Source organism: Sminthopsis crassicaudata, chromosome 2 (genome assembly GCF_048593235.1).
Source record: "Sminthopsis crassicaudata isolate SCR6 chromosome 2, ASM4859323v1, whole genome shotgun sequence".
Taxonomy (NCBI): Eukaryota; Metazoa; Chordata; class Mammalia; order Dasyuromorphia; family Dasyuridae; genus Sminthopsis; species Sminthopsis crassicaudata.
Window position 1 is genome coordinate 364,204,791 of NC_133618.1, and position 16,683 is coordinate 364,221,473.

Sequence of the window (16,683 nt, forward strand, 5' to 3'; positions counted from 1 at the left end):
ATAAATTAAATAATTATAACTCTCTAATCTCTATCTTGCCTCAGTTTCTCCAGCATTACAATACATTGCATGTATTACATAATATACTTTATTTTTCAGATGGTCTGGAGAAATGAAGTAACTTTTCAAAAATCTTTTTTTCTTAATAGAATTTTATTTTTCCAAATCATGTAAAGATTCATTTTTGTAAGACTTCGTGTTCTAAAAATATCTCCCTCCTTCCCTTATTTCCCCACTTCTCAAGACAGCAAGCAATCTTTTTTTTTTTTCATTTAAATTTTTATTTTATTTTATAATTATAACATTTTTTTGACAGTACATATGCATGGGTAATTTTTTACAACATTATCCCTTGCACTTACTTCTATTCAGATTTTTTCCCTTCCTCCCCCAACCCCCTCCCCCAGATGGCAAGCAGTCTTATATATGTTAAATATATTACAGTATATTCTAGATACAATATATGTGTGTAGAACCGAATTTTTTGTTGCACAGGAAGAATTGGATTCAGAAGGTAAAAATAACAGTTTACATTCATTTCCCAGGACAGCAAGCAATCTGACATAGCACATAATCATTTAATGACAGATCTGGAACTAGAGTCTGGAGTTACTAATTCCCATATCAGTGCATCTGGCTAAATTTCAAGAAATTGGACAAGAACTTTGTCAGCAATTATATGTGACTATCTCTGACTTCCTCCTGAACTCAAACATTTTTGCTGCCCATCTGTTTGGGAATGGGATCATTTAGGACTCTTATGGGATGTTACAATGTCATGTTACTGATGAGGTTTAGGTTTTGGGTCTAATGATAAGGAGGGAACCAAATGATAAGGTCTAGATTTAGGGAACAAAATGAGATTAGGATTTCTTGTGGTCAGGAAAATGATAAGGTCTAGTGGCAGGTTCGAGGTTCAGGAAACCAACTCCCCTGCACCCCCTTGGGATTTGGTGCAAGGGTAGGGAGTTTTGGGGACTCCCTTCTGGCAATGCAGAAATTCTCTGTAAAGGAATTTACAGACCTGAAAACCTAGATTAATAAAAGAGGTTTATTATGGGGATTAGGAAGTAAGAATAGAAATCATGATAGAGAGGCATAAAGGCTGGATAGGGAAATAGGTGAGGGTAAAGAGAGAGTGACACTGGAAAAATTTTAGTACAAATAAAACTAATGCAGACAAGATTAGAAGGGAAGCAATAAACTAGGAAAACATTTTTACATTCAAAGGTTCTGATAAAGGCCTCATTTACAAAATATATGGAGAATTGACTCAAATTTATAAGAAATTAAGTCATTCTCCAATTGATAAATGGTCAAAGAATATGAACAGAATTTTCAATTGAAGAAATTGAAACTATTTGTGAAAAGATGCTCCAAAGCACTATTGATCAGAGAAATGCAAATTAAGACAACTGAGATATCACCACACACCTGTCAGATTGGCTAAGATGACAGGAAAAGATAATGAAGAATGTTGGTGGGGATGTGGGAAAACTGGGACATTGATACATTGTTGGTGGAACTGTGAACTAATTTAACCATTCTGGGGAGCAATTTGGAACTATGCTCAAAAATTTATCAAACTCTGCATACCCTTTGGCCCAGCAGTGTTACTACTGGGCTTATATCCCAACGAGATCTTAAAGGAGGGAAGGGGACCCACATGTGCAAAAATGTTTATGGCAGCCCTTTTTGTCATGGCTAGAAACTGGGAACCGAATGGATGTCCATCAATTAGAGAATGGCTGAATAAATTATGGTATATGTATGTTATGGAATATTATTGTTCTGTAAGAAATGATCAGCAGGATGACTTCAGAGAGGCCTGGAAAGACTTACATGAACTGATGCTGAGTGAAATGAGCAGGACCAGGAGATCATTATACATGGCAACAACAAGACTATATGATGATCAATTCTGATGGACGTGGCTCTCTTCAACATTGAGATGATTCAAACCAGTTCCAATTGTTCAGTAATGAAGAAAGCCATTTACACCTAGAGAGAGAACTATGGGAACTGAGTGTGGACCACAACATAGCATTTCCACTCTTTCTGTTGTTTGCTTGCATTTTTTATTTTCCTACTCAGGTTTTTTCCTTTCCTTCTAGATCTGATTTTTCTTGTGTACCAAGATAACTGTATAAATATGTATACATATATTGGATTCAACATATATTTTAACATATTTAACATGCATTGGACTACCTGCCATCTATGGGAGGGGGTGGCAGAAAGGAGGGGAAAATTTGGAACAGAAGGTTTTGCAAGGGTCAATGTTGAAAAATTACCCATTCATACGTTTTGTAAATAAAAAGCTATAATAATAATAAAAAGAATGCTAGTATGCTATCAGAATTGATGAAGGAGATGATTTCAGAAAAGCTAAGGAAAGCTTATAGGAACTGACATGAAATTAAGTGAGCAGAACCAGGGAAAAATTTATACAGTAAAATCAATATTATAAAGATAATCAACTGTATTGATTAGAGTAATTAAGTCTTTCGCATTATTTTACTTACAAGTTTACCTAAGAAGGAAAACAAACTTGTGTGTAGAAAACATAGTCTACCTCAGGAGCCATCTTCAGTGTTTTAAAATTTAGCACGAAAATTCAAAGGACTCATGATGAAAAATGCTATTCATATCCTAAGAGAGAATTGATGAGCTCTGAGTGCAGATTGAAACATATTTTTTCATTTTTTGCTTTTCCTTTTTTTTTTCAATATGAGTATTACAAAAATATGCTTTGTATGACCACATATATAATGGATATCATATTGCTTGCCTTTTCAATGGGTCTGGAAGGGCCCAGAGAAAGGGAGAGATTTTGGAACTCAATTTTTTTTAAATGTTAAAGCAAATTAAAATATAAAAATAAATCCAATGTTTCTTAGTCACAATTTTGGATATCTATAAATCTAGAAAAAAGATTGGACAAATCAGTTAATCAATGACCTAGATATGAAGCAGGAAAATTTTCCTGGGTGGGACTCATATCTTACTTTCCCTACCCTACCCCATTGCCACTCTGGGAAAAGTTTATCCCATTCCATTCTTGGGTCAAGCTGCTGATTTCTGAAATGAATTCTATTTTCTAATTTTACAAACATTGTTTAATATTGTGAAGCATGTTCAGGTTCAGGTGCTCTGGGCCAATTATAGTCAGTAATAAGTAAATACATTTTGACCTTTGATTAAGCTTTCCTTGGAAATTTTTTTCTATTTTGGGGACTTTCATCTTTCATCAATCCTTTCCTGCTTATGGGGAGGAAAAAAAACTTTTCAATCATATACTTTGTCATTCTACTTTTTCCATTTTCATCTATTGTTATCACTTAATAAGCAGAAATACATTTTAAATGGTTAAATGATACCCTGCTTGCCAAACCTTATTAATCTTCCTTTGCAAAGAGACTTCATAGAATCTTAATTCCAAAAGATATCAATCTAATGACTATATAGTTCCCAATTCCTATTTTGTAGATAAGGATTTAAATAATATGCCCAATATCAAACATCAAGTTAGAGGCAAGCTAAGGGTAGAATCCAAGTCTCCTGGATAGAGGTTCAAGGCTCTTTCCAACACACTATACTGATTGGACATAGTCTAATTTTGAAGAGCATCTGCTTCACTTACAAGGGACTAAAATACTCAACCCACTCCCTATTCTGTATGTGGTTTGGAAAAGAAGGCAGGAGGGCAGGAAGGAAGGCAGGAAGGCAGGAAAGCAGGCAGGCAGGAAGGAAGGCAGGAAGGCAGGCAGGAAGGAAGGAAGGCAGAAAGGCAGGAAGGCAGGAAGGAAGGAAGGAAGGAAGGAAGGAAGGAAGGAAGGAAGGAAGGAAGGAAGGAAGGAAGGAAGGAAGGAAGGAAGGAAGGAAGGAAGGAAGGAAGGAAGGAAGGAAGGAAGGAAGGAAGGAAGGAAGGAAGGAAGGAAGGAAGGAAGGAAGGAAGGAAGGAAGGAAGGAAAGAAGGAAGGAAGGAAGGAAGGAAGGAAGGAAGGAAGGAAGGAAGGAAAGAAGGAAAATAGGAAGGAAGGAAGGAAGGAAGGAAAGAAGGAAGGAAGGAAGGAAAGAAGGAAAATAGGAAGGAAGGAAGGAAGGAAGGAAGGAAGGAAGGAAGGAAGGAAGGAAGGAAGGAAGGAAGGAAGGAAGGAAGGAAGGAAGGAAGGAAGGAAGGAAGGAAGGAAGGAAGGAAGGAAAGAAGGAAGGAAGGAAGGAAGGAAGGAAGGAAGGAAGGAAGGAAGGAAGGAAGGAAGGAAGGAAGGAAGGAAGGAAGGAAGGAAGGAAGGAAGGAAGGAAGGAAGGAAGGAAGGAAGGAAGGAAAAATTCAGTGATCAGAATTGTCCAAAATAAGTCATCATTCAGAGGTATCTCAAAGGTTCCTCTTTATTGGAGGTCTTTATAGCCATTTGCAGAGAAAAAAAGGGGATTCTACACAGATCCTCACCAGATTAGATAAGAGAAATGTTTCACTGAACACCTCCTAATCAAACTCTAATCATTATTAGTCAATTCATTATGACTTTAAAGGGGTAATTATTATAAACGATTATTTTAATGTATTCAACTAGTAATACATATCTCGTCAATCACCTAGTAAGAATAAGCAAAGTATTTATCCATACTTTGTGTAAGTCACATAGGAATATAGATTTCTAAGAGAAGGGCCTTATAATAGGCCTCAAACTTTAATGTAACATTAGTAGCTATGGAGCTCACTTATACAACCACAAGAATGCTGACAAAGATAGCTCCATCCTGTTTTGCTCAAATTCCATAACCAAATTCAGTATGAGTGGTGGCTTGGTATAGAATGCCCCCCCCCACTATGTTCTTAGAGCATATATATATATCTTCTATTATCTCCTCCTGCCCATCTCTCTTATGACCATCTAGTTAGTGGAGCTGCCCCATTCTTCATCCAACTTAAGACTTCCCCCCTCATGATAATATGTTATTTTTGGCTTTCAGTAACAAGATCTGTCAACCAATGGGATTCTGTATTTTACCATTCCTCTTTTGCAAACTTGGATATTAAGCTTTATAAATATAAGGTCCTAGAAGAAGGGAACATCTCAGATCTTGAGAGGTCCACTTCATTAAAGAGGAATCTTGGACCCTTTAATAAAGTATCATTGGCTCAAAGCTCTGTCTAAGTCTTTTTTATTGTATTTTGGATAATTTTGATGCCCACATAAGCCGTCTCTCAGGTTTCTTTTCACTTTTTCCATAATCGTGAATTATCAAGAACTAATTAAATCACTGTTTTTAGTGAGGGGGATAGTCTAAAGTGTGAATCATAAAATGGAATTTTTGTTGTTGTTGCCTGTGTGGGAGGGGTTAAGTATACAAGTGCTTTTCCTATACAGATTTCATGCTAAATTTTAAAACACTGAAGTTTTTCATTTGAAAACTGTTCCTATAAGATGGCTCCTGAGGTAGACTGTATTTTCATGGAATATTCTGCTCCAATAACTCATCTGAGTTTAGAACCCCTGGAGAGCTAGTGGGATTTCAACATTTATAAGTGCTTACTACACACAAATGTGGTAAGCACTGGAAATTGTTTTGTTTGTTTAGTATTTGATTTCATGGGTATAGCAGAAACTCCACTTGGGAAACCACCAACCACAAATAATGTAATTCAGCAACTCTACTAAAATTTATAATCTTAGAATTTCCTGGCATACTGAAAAATTAAGAGATTAGGCCATCTAATTCGGCCATCATATGTTTTGTATTAAAAATACAAATTTTAAATTTTAAACTCCAAGGCCAACTTTTTATCTATTATATGCCAGAATGAAACTATATGCCTCAAGCCTGATGCCACATGTGCACAGACAAGTAAATACAACATAATTCAAGGAGGGAAAGATGGTTAATAACCAGTTTAGGGAAAGCTTCAGGTAGGAGGTAGCAGCTAGATAGAAGCAAGGAATTGAGCTCCACTACTAATTCCATTTGAATAGTGTTATTTGCTAAAGCACAATTGCAGATAGGGAAGGTCACAAACAGCATCTATGTGAAAGGCAGGGAGGAAGCCCCAGGCCTACCTGTGCTCTCTAAGGCCTTTGTCAGATGTATCATGACATTGTTCCTCATCTTAATCCACATAGACAGTTTGAGGTCACTGGGAATTGAAAGGTGGGGGGGCAGTCAGGGAATCCTGGAAGAAAAAGTCCCTCAATGTGAAATGAGAGAGCTCCCTTTGCAATCTCCTTTTGGAATCATCCTATTTTTTTAGTTATGAAATAATCAAATAGCTTAGTTTAGTAGGCTCATATACTAGAATTACCACTAATTTCCCATTCCTTCCTGTACATCATGTTATTATACTTTTTGCTTATCTAGTCCTATTTGTTTGCTTGTCCAGTATTTACTTAGTTGCCAAAGAATTTCCCTTCCTCCCCCATAGTCAGAGCTCAGACATAAGGGTATGGGAACTGTCTATTTTTATCTTTCCACAGACAGCAGCATTTACTGCCAAACAGTTTTACATACCCGAGAACTGAGCTGGGTTTTTTGGATGGGAACTCTGATGGGAAGCTCAAGTCAGAAGGAGCTTGTTGATTATGTTCAGGGATTAGGGTAGTGATCACATAGTCTCCAGATTCTAAAAACCAGTCTAATCATTTGCAGCTTTTCTTGGGGCAAGAGAGGGGCCCAGATTTTCCTTTATAACAGAGATCACTGACTCCTTTCTCTGCTCCCCATGTTTCAGCAGTGACTGACCTTGTCCTTGGTAGTTTCAGGTGACCCCTGCTGCTCAGGCATGTGAGCTCTGTCACCATAGAGAAAAAGGGCAACTGATCACAGGGAAAGGGAGAGCAGCTCTAAATCTCATGGAAACTAAGCAGATTCTTAAGGAGAATCAAATGTGTAAAAAGCCTTTTGGGGGTGTGATTATTAATATAGGATAAATGAATGACAAAACAACTATTAAGTATTAACTATGTGACAAGTCCTATATTAATTGCTAGGGATACAAATAATAAAAGAGAAAGAGACAGAGACAGAGAGAGAGGGAAAGAGGGGAAAAAGAGATAGAGATACAGGGAGAGACAGAGACAGAGAGACAGAGAGAGACAGAGTAAGGGACACAGAGAGAAAGAGAGACAGAGAGACAGAGATAGAGACACAGAGATAGAGAGAGACAGAGACAGAGACAGAGAGACAGAGAGAGACAGAGACACACACAGAGAAATAATAGGGAATAATAGGAAGAAGGTTCAACTTCAGGGTAGATAGAAAGGCCCAGCTGTCCTAAGGGTGTGGCAAATGGACATATGGCATGCATCAACATGACTTCCTAAGTTAGAGTGCTGCCACTTCGGTGGATGGACTCCTTTACCCTTCCCTAGGAAGGCAGGCTTGAGGCCTCTGAAGAGCTGTCACGTAACCTTCAAGTCACACATTCATTTCAGAGTAACAAAGGCAACAGAACAGTTACTTTCCTCTGTCCCCTCCTCTCCCAAATCCTTTGCTGCTATACTATACCCACTGTGTTTAGTATCATACCACATTGCCCTATTCATTAATATCCATGAGACCCACGTAGAATGATAAGAATGATTTGCCAGGTCCTTGTGCCCATTTGATCCTTTGCTTTGGAGCAGTCATAACTCCTATTATTATGGTAGAGAAAGATCAGATTTGTTTCCAGGGAAACAGCATCTCCTCTGATCAACTTAACTATCATGATTTGTATAGAGCAAAGAGCACAATGAAGGAAGATTGAAAAGTTTTCTTATCTCAGTTTTCTTTTCATCTTCTTTTCTATCTGAAGGAGAGTTCTGCAAATACTTACCATAGCCAGTGTGATTTGATACAAACAGGGAAATAAAATGAACAGCCAGGTAGCACAGAGTATATTATATACAACATTATCCCTTGCACTCACTTCTGTTCCGACTTTTCCCTTCCCTCCCTCCACCCACTCCCCTAGATGGCAGGCAGTCTTATACATGTTAAATATGTTATAGTTTATCCTAGATACAACAGTTCTCTGTTGCACAAGAAAAATTGGATTCAGAAGGTAAAAGTAACCTGGGAAGAAAAACAAAACTGCGAACAGTTCACATTCATTTCTCATTGTTCCTTCACTGGGTGTTAATTCTGTCAATTGATCCAATTGATCAATTGGAATTAAGATATCCACTTCCATCAGAATACATCTTCATACAGTATTGTTGTTGAAGTGTATAATGATTTCCTGGTTTTGCTTATTTCACTCAGCATCAGTTCATATAAATGTTTCCAAGCCTCTCTCTATTCATCCTACTGGTCATCTCTTACAGAACAATAATATTCCATAACATTCATATACAATTTACCCAACCATTCTCCAATTGATGGGCATCCATTCATTTTCCAGTTTCAAGCCACTATAAAAAGAACTGCCACAAGCATTTTTGCACATACAGGTCCCTTTCCCTTCTTTAGTATCTTTTTGGGATATAAGCCCAGTAGTAGCACTGCTGGGTCAAAGGTATCACAGTTTGATAACTTTTTGAGGATAGTTCCAAACTGTTCTCCAGAATGGTTGGATTCATTCACAGTTCCACCAACAATGTATCAGTGCCCCAGTTTTCCCACATCCCCACCAACATTCTTCATTATCTTTTCCTGTCATTTTAGCCAATCTGACAGGTGTGTAGTGATACCTCAGAGTTGTCTTAATTTGCATTTCTCTGATCAATAGTGCTTTGGAGCATCTTTTCACAAATAGTTTCAATTTATTCAACTGAAAATTCTGTTCATATTCTTTGACCATTTATCAATTGGAGAATGACTTAATTTCTTATAAATTTGAGTCAATTCTCCATATATTTTGTAAATGAGGCCTTTATCAGAACCTTTGAATGTAAAAATGTTTTTCCAGTTTATTGCTTCCCTTCTAATCTTGTTTGCATTAGTTTTGTTTGTACAAAGGCTTTTTAATTTGATGTAATCAAAATCTTCTATTTTGTGATCAATAATGATCTCTAGTTTTCCTTTGGTCACAAATTCCTTCCTCCTACACAAGTCTGAGAGGTAAACTATCCTATGTTCCTCTAATTTATTTATGATCTCGTTCTTTATGCCTAAATCATGGGCCCATTTTGATCTTATCTAGGTATACGGTGTTAAGTGTGGGTCCATGTCTAATTTCTGCCATACTAATTTCCAGTTTTTCCAGCAGTTTTTATCAAATAACGAATTCTTATCCCAAAAGTTGGGATCTTTGGGTTTGTCAAACACTAGATTGCTATAGTTATTGACTATTTTGTCCTATGAACCTAACCTATTCCACTGATAAGCTAATCTATTTCTTAGACAATACCAAATGATTTTGGTGACTTCTGCTTTATAATATAGTTTTAGATCAGGTACAGCTAGACTACCTTCATTTGATTTTTTTTTTCATTAGTTCCCTTAAAATTCTCAACCTTTTGTTCTTCCATATGAATTTTGTGGTTATTTTTTCTAGGTCATTAAAATAGTTTCTTGGGAGTCTGTATGGCACTAAATAAATAGATTAATTAAAGGAGTATTGTTATCTTTATTAAATTTGCTCAGCCTATCCAAGGGCACTTAATATTTTTTCCAATTATTTAAATCTGACTTTATTTGTGTGGAAAGTGTTTTATAATTTTGCTCATATAATTCCTGACTCTCCTTTGGTAGATAGATTCCCAAATATTTTATGCTATCGACAGTTATTTTGAATGGAATTTCTCTTTGTATCTCTTGCTGTTGGATTTTGTTGGTGATGTATAAAGATGCTGAGGATTTATGTGGATTTATTTTGTATCTTGAAATTTTGCTAAAGTTGTGAATTATTTCTAATAGCTTTTTATTAGAATCTCTGGAGTTCTCTAAATATACCATCATATCATCTGCAAAGAGTGATAATTTGGGTTCCTCATTACCTATGGTTTTTGCTATGTAGAAAATGAGGATGGAATACACTCTTGATAGGTCATTGGTGTGGACTAAGTGTACAATTGATGTGTGCAGCCCTCACTAGACTCTTCTTCCTGTTTTGTCTATCTAGAGAAAGCAGACTCTTCATTCATTAATAAATGAGTGACAAGAGATCCTTCATAGCCTGAATTCAATGTAGATCTAGGATTAGAACTGGGAACATGTTATAAATTAGAAAAGCAGGAAAATTTTGTGTTTTGGGATGTCTTGTCATTCATGGATCTCTAAATGCATTTATCATTATCATATGCATTGTTATCATACAAATAAGTCACCCTATGGACTCACAGAGAACATATAAGAGTCTGATTAAGACCTCCACTAAGAAGTGTTCAGTGCTGTAGTGTTCTTGGTGGTTTTCTGAAGGTCTTTGGGCAGCCTTCATTTCAGTAGAGTAATCACCACAAGAATAGCCAGGTGTTAAAGTCCAAATTCTTTATTATCTCCTTCAAAGTCCTATCTCCTTTATTTGGGGCTCGGCTAGTTTTCTTCTGGAGTCTTGGTTTCAGTGGAGAAGTGCAGGAGGCCAGGCCAGCCACCAGGAGCCTGACTGAAGATGGAATGAATCTCTCTGAGTCCGAGAGCTTGAGCTTCAGACTCCAGTCCTTTGTCTTCTCTAGCTCTGAATCTGGCTGAGGCTCCCAGCTTATATGCTCTACAATGAGTATAAACCAATCATTACATCACTAGAAAACCATTATTTGTTGTAAGATTAAATCAATCATACTGAACTTAGAGAACTATTAATCACCATGCTAAACTAGATAACCATTGTCTCATCAATTCCATTGACTTAACTCTTTGTAAGAATCCTTGTTTCAGAGTTCTGGCCCATAACACGGTGCCATTGCCTTCCATTGATTTTTTTCAGTCACCCTCACTACTTCCATGGAGAAGGTAGGAAGGAAATATTGAGGAGGAGTGTTACATGTGTGGGATCCAGGACTTGAAATTAGGAAGCAAGGGTAGGATGTCATTAGAAAGGTCTGATAATGCAAGATTATGTGATGATCAACTGCAAAACTTGGCCCTTCTCAGCAATGAGGTGTGATTCAAGACAATTCCAACAGACTTGGGAATGGAAAATGCCATCCATATTCAGAGAGAACAAAGGAGACTGAATATGGATCAAAACATAGTATTTCACTTTTTGTTTGTTTGCTTTTTTGCATGCATTTTTTCCCTTTTGGTCTGATTTTTTTTTTGCACAATATAACATATGAAAATATGTTTAAAAGCATTGCAGAACATGTTGGATATTGGATATAATATTGGATTACTTGCTGTCTAAAGGAGGGAATGGGGGAAAGGAGAGAGAAAAAATTGGAACATAAGGTTTTACAAGGGTGAATGTTGAAAACTATACATATGTTTTAAAAATAAAAAGCTTTTTTAAAAAAGCATTGCACGTGTATTTAATCTATATCAGATTACTTGCTCTCTTGGGGAGGAGGGGTGGTAAAGGAGGAAGAAAATTTTAGAACATAAAGTCTTACAAAAATGGATATTGAAAACTATCTTTACATGTATTTGGAAAAAAAATTCTATGGAGAAAAAAAGGAAGAAAGAAAGGTCTCTTGTCCTCCCTGCCTCTCTTGTTCCTTTTGGCTGTAGGGACATCACTAGTACTCTGGAACTTCCCTTGTCTATAGTACCTTCCTGCCCATTCCCCAATCTTGTCCAGCAGCTTGAAACTCCATACTAGGTCTAGATCTCAGTTGTAGCTGGTCTTAGTCATAGCAGAGAGTGTAACAAATTTTGTTACAGCTGACCCAAGCAGGGTAATGATTGGTACTTCAGGGCCATCCCACCCTCCCCCACCTCCAGTTTTCTGGAGCTCAAAGTAGCACCCAAGTGGGAAAGAGCAATGGGGCCTCATGCAAAGACTCTAATGGAATGATCCATTAGCCATCTTTCCCCTAGGTCAAAAAAGGAAAGGGCCAAAGTGTACAACTATAAACAGAATCCCCAAGTCCCTACTTCTTGCACCACTCCATAGACATTGAGATAATATAGTAAATCTTACTAGAGTCAGAAAGACCTAAATTCAAATTCTACTTTAGATCTTTACTAACTAGGTGACTGGATAACTGTATGCTTAAGTTTCCTCAGCTAAAAAATAGGGATGATAATAACACCTACCTCTCAGAGTTGTTCAGAGGATCAAATGAAGTAATATTTGGAGAATACTTTGCAAATCTTAAAGTACTATGTAAGAAGAAGTAAAAAGATCCAGATGAGCAAAAATGTAGCAGCCCTTTTTGTAGTGGCAAGGAACTGGAAATTGAGTGGATGCCCATCAATGGGGGAATGGCTAAATAATTATGGTATATGAATATAATGGAATATTATTGTTCTGTAAGAAATGATCAGCAGCTTAATTTCAGAAAGGCCTGGAGAGACTTGCATGAACTGATGCTAAGTGAAGTGAGTAGAATCAGAACATTGTACACAACAACAAAATTATGTAATGATCAATTCTAATGGATGTGGCTCTTCTCGATAATATAGTGATCTAAGACAATTCTAATAGATTTGGGATGGAAACCATATCCAGAGAAAGAACTATGGAGACTGAATGTGGATTAAAACATGGTATTTTTACCATTTTTGTTGTTGTTGGTTGTTTGGGTTTTTTTCCCTTTTTCTTGTTTTTTTGTTGTTTTTTTTTTCCCTGATTTTGATTTGATTTTTTTTTTTGGCTCAGTATGATGAATATGGAAATATGTTTAGAAGAATTGTGCCTATTTAATCTATATAAATCACTTGCTGTGTTGGGGAGGAGGAAGAAGGGAGGAGAAAGAAAAATCTGGTATACAAGGTTTTGCCAAAACAAATGTTGAAAACTATCTTTACATATATCTGGAAAAATAAAATACCATTAAATTTTTTAAAAATAGTGTGGGGGGGAAACATTATGTAAATGCTATTTTCCTTCTCCTTTTCTTCTTCTTCCTTTTTCCCTTCTCTAACTCAATTGAGCAATGATTGGAGACCCAGCAACATCAGAATGGGAGCTAGCCTAGGAAAAAATGGGATTTGGGGGGCTCAAAAGTCAGATGGTTGGCCATTTTGGCTGAATGTAGAGCATGTGAAGGAACAAGGTATAGTAGTAAGCCTAGAAAATGTCATAATAATTCAAACAATATGATTTTATCACTGTGTGTGTTATCTCCAACAGCTCATAATGCAAGCAAATATTCTGCGTGACTCATGTCATCCTCCATAGAAGGCAGATTGTGAAAGGTATGAGTCTTATAGCAATACTTCTATTTTATCCTAGAGGCAAGAGGAAGCCATTGGAACTGCTTAAGCAGGGAAGTGACACGATCAGATCTGTGCTTTAGGAAAATCGATTTGCAGCTATACATAAGATGAATTAAAGTGAGTAGAAACTGGGACCTAGTAAGAGGTTGTTTGGTGATGTCCAAGTAAAAAGTCTCAAGGATATAACTTAAGGTGGTTGCTACGCGATTGGATAGAAGGGAACAGAGATATATTATGGAGGTAGAATTGATAGGAATTGGCAATTTCTTCTAAACTTCAAACTGTTATGCAAACCATTCAATTTTGAGCAGGTCAACAGAACATTTTATATAGAGGGGAATCAGAAATAATGAAACAGTACTCAGGGTTTAATAAAATTGTAAATGCAAATTACTTAGGAAATAACTCCCTATTTGATAAGATGTGCTGAGAAGAATACAAAGCAGTTTGGCAGAAATCAAGCTTACACCAAAATCTTACAACAACATATTTCAAAATTCCAGAACTTAAATTTATTGCTGCCTTCCCCACCCCATCCTTTCTTCCTAACTTCCCTATTCCTATTGAAGCCACAACTATCCTCCCAGTCTCCTAACCCAGGTAACTTCCCTCACTCCTCATTCCCTTTTACCCTCCCTTATTCAATACACTATCAAAACCTGTTGTTTCTGCTTTTGAAGCATCTCTTGAATATGCTTTCTTCTCTTCTCAGACACCACCACAGTCCTGGTGCAGAGCCCATCACTTCATGCTTAGACTATTGTAATAGTTCTGGGGTAGTCTCCCTGCTTAATCAGTCTCCCCACTCCAGTTCATTCTCCACTCTAACTGCCAAATTTATCTTCCTAAAGCACAAATCTGACCATGTCATACTCATCTCCCATTCATTAAATTGTAATGGCTCCCTGACTCTCTCAGGATAAAAGTTAAAATCTGATTGGTTTTTAAACAAGAAATAGTTAGGCTGTTCAGTGGATAGAGCACCAGGCTTGGCATCAGGAAAATCTAAGTTCAAATCCAACCTGAAACACTGTTACGATACCATGGATTTAACCACTTAACATAGCTACCTCAGTTTCCTTATCTGTAAAATGAGAACCTACTTTCCAGAACTATTGTGAGAATCACCTGAGATAATAATTATAAAGCATTTAGCACAATGTTGGACACATAGTAAGGTACTATATAAATATTTGCCATTATTATTAAAGCCCTTTATAATTTGCTTGCTTCCTATCTTTTCAATCAACTTACATCTTATTCCCTTCCATGTCCTATGGGTCCAATGACACTAGCCTCTTTGATAATGACACTCCATCTTCCACTCAGAACTTTCACTGATTTTCCCCCATGTTTGGAACTTATCTCTCCATCCTGAATTCCTTTGCCTTCCTTTATTCTGCGTGGAGTAAACTTAATCTTAGTGCTTTTCTTTTGAGACTATCTCCAATTTCTCTTGTATATGTAAATATATATACACACTAATTACAAAAATGAAAATCAAATTAACAATCACAAAACAATATAACTGAATGTTGTAAAATGACAAATAAGAAGCATGATACCAAAGAATAGGTGAGTCAAAAAACAAACCATAGAAACAATCATTAATTTCATTAAGGATAATGATAATAAGACAACATAAAAAATTTTGGGAATACAACTAAAGCATCCACTAACAGAAATTTTATGTTTCTAGCTATCTTCCTTAATAATATTTTAAAAGGCAAAAAGATAAAGTAAGTCAGTGAATAGGGCATGCAAGTAAAAAAATTTAAAAACCAACAAATTTTAAGTCCCCAGTTTAACAGATTAACAAATAACAGATTAACAAAATTTAAAGTAAAAAATGAATTTAATAAATAAAATTAGGTATTGCTTAATTAAATCAATAAATAAACCATTTGTTAATTTGATTTTTTTTAAAAAAAGAAAACCAAATTATCATTTTTTAAAATGGGAAAAAAGAATTCACAATCAATGGAAAATAATTATAAACTATTTTGTCTAATTATATGCCAATAAAACTGAACTATCAGCATGAAATAAATATTTATAAAAATATATAATGATCAGGTTAACAGAACAAGAAATAGAGGGCTTGGTATGAACTCTAAATCAGCCCATTCTGTTCCCCTTGTCAGGAAATGCTAGAGGTCAATTTTCTCAGAGTCTCTTGTAAGCATATATAAAACAGGAACTCTTAATCTTAACTCATCTAGCCTCGGTTGTTAGAAACTTTAGCCATCCATTTTGTCTCCAACCTCTTAGACTGTCTTGATTAGTCCTGGTCACACTTGGCTCCTCCTTGATCTCTTCTTGGCCTCTCCCCAACTCTTCCTACACTTTTCCCCTTACTCTCTAGACCTAAGAAGACCCTAGGAAAGACCTGACCTTTCAGATACAATGATTAGGTCTAATCGAAGTATAAACACCTCCAGATCAATTCTGTGGAATCATCAAAGAAGCCCAGGATATAGTCTGGATTGAGAGGCAGCTTCTGCCTTAGAAACGTGTGTGTGTGTGTGTGTGTGTGTGAGAAGGATCTAAAGACCGAGTAGGAGATTTGAAGGACATTCCAGTGTCAAAGGATGCCAAGCACAGCTGTGCTAACCAGATATGTCCTCAGTTGGTCTGCCATTGCCTGGGGAAAGGAGCTATCACATACCTGTTGAGTGCAGTAGTAGTAGGGCAGAGACCCTGCAGCTGTCACAGGTGTAGCTTGCAGTCACTGAAGGTACCTCAGAAAGTAAGGGGTTCTAGCTATAGCTTAGTAGTAGAGAGGAAAGTCCTAGATAGACATCAGAAAATAAAAGTTTTGATGCATTATTCCCCATACTTCCAGACTAAAATTTGCTCATATTAATAGCATGTAAAAATAAAATAAAACAAAAAAATATAAATGAGCAAGTAAAGGAGAAAGAACCCAACCATAAATAGCTTCTATGGGGATATTGAAATTTTGGGTTCATAGAGGAAGATAATGAAGCTTAAAAAAAAAAAAAAAGCCTCTCCTTTTTCAATGAGAAACATCAAATGGTGCCAAGGACAAAAATATTTCTTAGAAGAACTTAAAAAGTCTTTTAAAAATCAAATAAGAGAGATCAAGGAAAAAATTTAAAAACATATAAGAACAATCCCAGAAAATCAAGTAAATTATGAAAAGAAAGCCAACCAAACAAAAAACTTAAGGAATAAAATAATTCCTTAGAAACTAGAATTGGGCAAAAGGAGAGCTATTGATGAGATCAGGATAGCACTACCTCCTTCAAATAAATATGTGACAAATTCACAATTCTCTCTGCCAAAAAGTAAGTTTATTTAGGGAGTGGTTACAGACAAAATAAGAGGTAAAACAGGCACCAGGAATGGCAAATATGAAACAGTTGGGAGAACAATAGGGTTGCCAAGGAAAGGAATTTGTAAGATTCCATTAAAGGA